Genomic DNA, 5,581 nt, shown 5'->3' with positions numbered 1-5,581 from the left:
ATCTTGTGCTTCTCGAATTTGTTCAAGCAAGCTCGAAGTCACAACCAGTTGCATTGATCGTACCCGTATTGGGGTATAATCCGATTTACGGCTCAGCGCATCGGCCACTACATTAGCCTTTCCCGGGTGATATCGTATTTCACAATCGTAATCCTTCACCGTTTCTAGCCACCTCCTTTGTCGCATATTCAACTCCTTCTGATCGAAGAAGTATTTCAAACTCTTGTGGTCTGTGAATATGGTGCACTTTACTCCGTACAAGTAGTGCCTCCATATTTTTAATGCAAACACTACCGCCGCCAACTCGAGGTCGTGCGTAGGATATTTCTGTTCGTGTACCTTTAATTGCCTCGAGGCATAGGCTATAACCTTGCCCCGTTGCATCAATACACATCCGAGTCCCGATAGTGAAGCATCCGAATAAACCTCCATGTCTTCAACCCCGTCCGGTAGTGTTAGTACCGGAGCTTGAGTTAACTTTTCTTTTAACGTTTGAAACGCTTTCTCTTGTTCAACACCCCAGATGAATCTTTCTGTCTTTCGGGTCAGCTTGGTTAGTGGCGACGCGATCTTGGAGAAGTCTTGAATAAATCTCCTATAGTATCCCGCAAGTCCCAAAAAGCTTCTAATTTCAGAAGGGTTCTTTGGGGAATTCCATTTTGACACCGCCTCAATCTTTGACGGATCCACCAGTACTCCGTCAGCACTTATAATGTGGCCAAGAAATTGTACCTCTCGTAACCAAAAGGCACATTTAGAGAATTTTGCGTATAGCTTCTCTCGTCTAAGGGCCTCTAACACTTCTTGTAGGTGATGTGCGTGTTCAGCTTCACTTTTCGAATATACCAATATGTCATCGATAAACACGATGACCGACTTATCCAGCATCGGTTTGCAAACCCGGTTCATGAGGTCCATGAAAGCCGCGGGCGCGTTTGTTAGTCCGAATGACATCACAAGGAATTCGTAATGTCCGTATCTCGTGCGGAAAGCCGTCTTCGGCACATCTTCTTCTTTGACCCTTAATTGGTGATACCCCGATCTAAGGTCAATTTTGGAAAACCAATTCGCACCTTGTAGTTGGTCGAATAAATCGTCTATTCTCGGGAGCGGGTATCGATTCTTTACCGTGAGTTTGTTTAACTCCCGGTAATCGATACACATGCGCATACTCCCATCTTTCTTTCTCACGAACAATACCGGTGCGCCCCAGGGAGACACACTCGGCCTTATGAATCCCTTGTCAAGCAGGTCTTGGATTTGGGACATCAATTCTTGCAATTCTGACGGCGCAAGTCGATACGGGGCTTTTGCTACGGGTTTCGCGCCCGGAATCAATTCGATCCCGAACTCTACTTCCCGTTCGGGCGGTATTCCCGGCAAATCTTCCGGAAAAACATCTTCATAATCTCGTACTACCGGTACATCTCCAATCTTTCGTGATTCTTTTTCGGGTTCATTTGCGTATATCATAAATGCTTTGCATCCTTGCTTCATTAGCTTGTGAGCTTTCAACATTGAGCATACAATGGGATTGCCTCCTTTTTCACCATAGATGGTGACGTGTTTCCCGCTCGGAGATGTCAGTTTTATCTCTTTACGGAAACACACGACCTTTGCGTGGTGTCGAGATAGCCAATCCATCCCAACGACGACTTGAAATTCTCCCATTGACATCGGGATTAGATTTATCAAATATTCTTCATCGTCAATGCTCAGTTTGCAATTTTCACATACATCGCAAACAATAAAACTTTTATTATTACCTATCTCTACTTCTAAGGGCACAGGTAATTTAGTTAGAATAAATGAAGGATGTCGAATAAATCCATATGAAACAAAGGATTTATTCGCACCCGTATCAAATAACACACGTGCAGGAATCGAGTTTACAGTAAATATACCTGAGACCACGTCAGGTTCAATCTTTGCTTCAGCGGCTGTTAGTTGAAAAGACCTCGCCTTTGCTTTGGGGGCTTCACCTTTCTGTTCCTGCCCACCCTTATTTTCAACCAACTCCGGGCACTCTGCTTTCTTATGACCCGTTCGGTAACAATTGTAACAAATCGTTACCTTCTCCGGGCATGATAAGGCTATATGTCCCGTTTTCTTGCATATAGGACAAGGCTTATCCTTGTAATGACATTCGCCTTTATGGCCCTTCCCGCAAATTTTGCAACCCGGTGACCCGCCTTTCGTATCAGACTTCTTTGAGCTCTCACTTGTTCGTGCCTTTTTGGTAGGGCTGGGATTTACATCAGGTGCCCTCCGTTCACCCCTTTCGATACTCTTTTTCAGCTCTATTTCCCTTTCCCGAGCAGCATTTATAATCTCGGTAAGGGTCTCGTATTTGGAAGGGGTGATAAACTCTCTATACTCGGCACTCAACATGTTATGATAATAATATATCCTTTGTTCTTCGTTTGTTACAAGATCATCACAAAACTTCATTTTATCCATAAACGTTGCCGTGATCTTGTCTATGGTCTCGTTTTTGTGCCTGAGCTGCATGAATTCTTGCTTGATTTTATTCATAACCGCTTTGGGGCTATGATGCTTCAGAAATGGCGTCTTGAATTCATCCCAAGTCATGATCTTAACAGCCTCAGCACCGATCTCTCTCTTCTTGTTATCCCACCAATCTTTTGCTTGATTTCTTAGTTGACCCGTACCATAGGCCACATAGTCATTTACCTCACAATGGGTTCTCTCGAATACCCCTTCGATATCACTTAGCCATCTTTGGCACACTATTGGGTCAACCTCCCCATTGTATACCGGTGGTTTGCAAGCCATGAATTCCTTGTATGAGCAAGGTTTTCTCCCTCCATGTTTTTCCTTTTCAAGTTTTGAGTCGTCTTCTAATTTCTTGATTCTATCTTCTACCATTGATAGAACTGTGTTTTGAATTCTATCAATGAAGCCTGCCAGACTGTTTTCGATTGCCTTTCCAACCTCTTCGGCAATCGCCTCCCTGACTTGTTCGGTGACTCTTGGCACCGCATCATCGTTACCTTTATCAGCCATCTTCGTTTCTGAAATGTTTACACAAGTTGTCAAAACATTCCATTTATAACACATGCTGTTCTTGTTTGATTCTATCAAGTTCATAACTTGATTTAGTCATTCTTGCTGTTGATTCAATCAAGTTCACAACTTGATTTGATCGTTCTTGCTGTTGATTCAATCAAGTTCACAACTTGACTTGATTGTTCTTGCTGTTAATTCAATCAAGTTCACGACTTGACTTGATTGTTCTTGCTGTTAATTGAGCTTACTTGCTCATTTCATGCATGTGAGTTCATTTCTCATTCTTTACATAACATAAAGTTTATTAACTGAAATTAGTTCTTACCGGATGGTCGATCAAGCTTGAACCGAACACTTATTGACAACCGAGGCTCTGATTACCAACTTATTACACCCTTATTTTCATACTAGGATTTAATATCTATTTTATACCAAAAGCCATTAAAATTTACATAAGTTTCAAAACTTTACTAGTTAGCCTACTAAGAACAAAAGTAGAACATAATATTGTTGTTTAAGACTTTGATTACAACAAAAGAAACACTGTTTAACAAGTTTAACATAGCGGAAGCTTCGAAATGGAGTGTTCGGTTCATTCATCTTGTCGCTTGATCGCCATCCTTGACTTCTAATCACCTAAGAATCAACAATTAGATCGTTAGCTCTTGATATTTAAGAATGATAAGGTTTAAAGACTAAACTCCCCATTAAAAGAATAGGAAAATAAAAGTGTTCCAGGCTCCACCGTAATTTACGGTACCACCGTAAATTACGGTGAGTGCTGGAAATTTCTGGTTGCACCGTAACACAGGAGAGAACCTCCGTAAATCAAAACCCTCTACCGTAAATTACGGTGACACCGTAATTTACGGTAGCACCTGGGAATTCATGGTTTTGTTTGGTTTGAGCATTTCAACCAAAATTTCAACTTTCGGATTTCAACATCCTGCATTATCAATGTAGTAAAGGTCTAATGTTTCTAGTACACCATACTATAGCCACTACATACATCAATTATCATGTTCGGAATATAGATCATGTTTACTTGATTGTTTGACCCGTTTGGCTTGCCTACGGAATTTCCTTCCTTCATGGCAACTACCAACGAGCTAAAATTCGTCATTCATGCTAATATTCAATTTAACTAGAAACGTGTTAAACAACTACAACGATCTAAATTTACATAATGTAACGAGGCATGTTACATACCTTTCAAAGCGAGCCCTTCAAACGAGCGTCCACACCGGTTTGTCCACTAGATGCCCCGGCTTCTTTTCCTAAAGAGTTCAAGCACTTTATGTTTAGAACTCCATGTTTTACTCACATAACGCACGTTCGTGATACTTCGTATTTATGCGTTTAAACTTTACAATTCAGTTTTCTTTTAAAACCTTCTTTGAGGCATTTCATCGAACATTATGGAGGCAGAATTTCTATTTCATTTGTTTTCATGTTTATAAGTTGCTAATTAGCCAACTTAACTTCAATTAAGCTATCACATATCATGTAAACATCACCTCTTTCCTGAAACTATCTTCTAAGGTCAATTTTACTAGATTAACCTCTAAGAACCCTAGAAATCATCATCACCTTGTAAAACCCACAACCCACCTTCAAGGTGTTCATGGAGTTTTCTGAATTTAGTCATGATTTCACATGTAATTGGTTGAATTTAACTTCTAAACACCAAGTTGATTCTAAATTAACCAAATAACACTCATGCATCAACAATTTTCCAGATTTCATAACATCATGAGAAATTCAAACAAGAAATTAACACAAGTTTTTACATACCTTAGAATCCTTTCGTGATGAGGATCACTAATCTATGTTTAGATTTCGTTTTAGAGCAGATTTGGGCTTTCAATTTGAGGTTTTTGAGAGTTTAGGGTTTTGGAATGGGGTGTCGCCCCCTTCTTCTGCTCTGGTCGACCAACACTCCAAAATTTGGAGTGTTTGGTTACTAATGGTAATTAGATTTTAGTTTTTTGACAATTTCAGCCCCTCAACTTTGTTCCACACTTTATTTAATGGGTTTTAACCTTTATGAGTTATTTCTAGTCTATCAACTAACTAGGTTAAAGGTTCCTAGTTAGTAAATTCCCGTTTATTAATAATTTATAGCTTTAACATAAAGTTTTATATTTTTGGGGTGTTACACTTTATTTATTAAATTGTTTTATTTGTATTCATAGCGCCTGAAAAAGAAGTGGGCACAATTGCACGGTTTGGATCGTAAGATGGATTTGATTATCAAGGACTCCGCTGGTTTGACTTGGGACGTCTCCATTGGTGTCGAGCACTCTCAAGGATTTCCGCGCTACAACGTGACTGGTATGAATCATTTTGTTCGAGACAAACAGTTGGCAAGGGATTCGGAGTTTCATATGGTTTATGTCAAAAGTAAAGGTATGTTGATTTACCATTGAGGCGGTCAAGGTAGATGGGATGTGTTGGTGGTTAAAAACAGTATAATGATCTTTACGTTTGGTGGTTAGAAACAGTGGAATTATCTTTTGGGTTGTTGTTATTTTAGTACCAATTACTGTTT

The 5,581-nt window shown here is 40.0% G+C and overlaps 1 long non-coding RNA gene across 1 annotated transcript; it reads right to left on the bottom strand.

Moving 5' to 3' along the window:
- Positions 1–3,485: 3,485 nt before the first annotated feature.
- On the bottom strand, positions 3,486–4,954 carry LOC110909773. Its single transcript, XR_002575611.2, has 3 exons — positions 4,825–4,954; positions 4,240–4,307; positions 3,486–3,666 (listed from the first exon to the last, which is right to left on the bottom strand). It is a non-coding gene; the product is annotated as an uncharacterized LOC110909773 (long non-coding RNA).
- Positions 4,955–5,581: the final 627 nt, after the last annotated feature.

The sequence above is a fragment of the Helianthus annuus genome, chromosome 15, assembly GCF_002127325.2.
Source record: "Helianthus annuus cultivar XRQ/B chromosome 15, HanXRQr2.0-SUNRISE, whole genome shotgun sequence".
Lineage (NCBI taxonomy): Eukaryota > Viridiplantae > Streptophyta > Magnoliopsida > Asterales > Asteraceae > Helianthus > Helianthus annuus.
The sequence above is the reverse complement of the archived record's forward strand: the minus strand, read 5'-3'. Positions and strand labels throughout refer to the sequence as shown.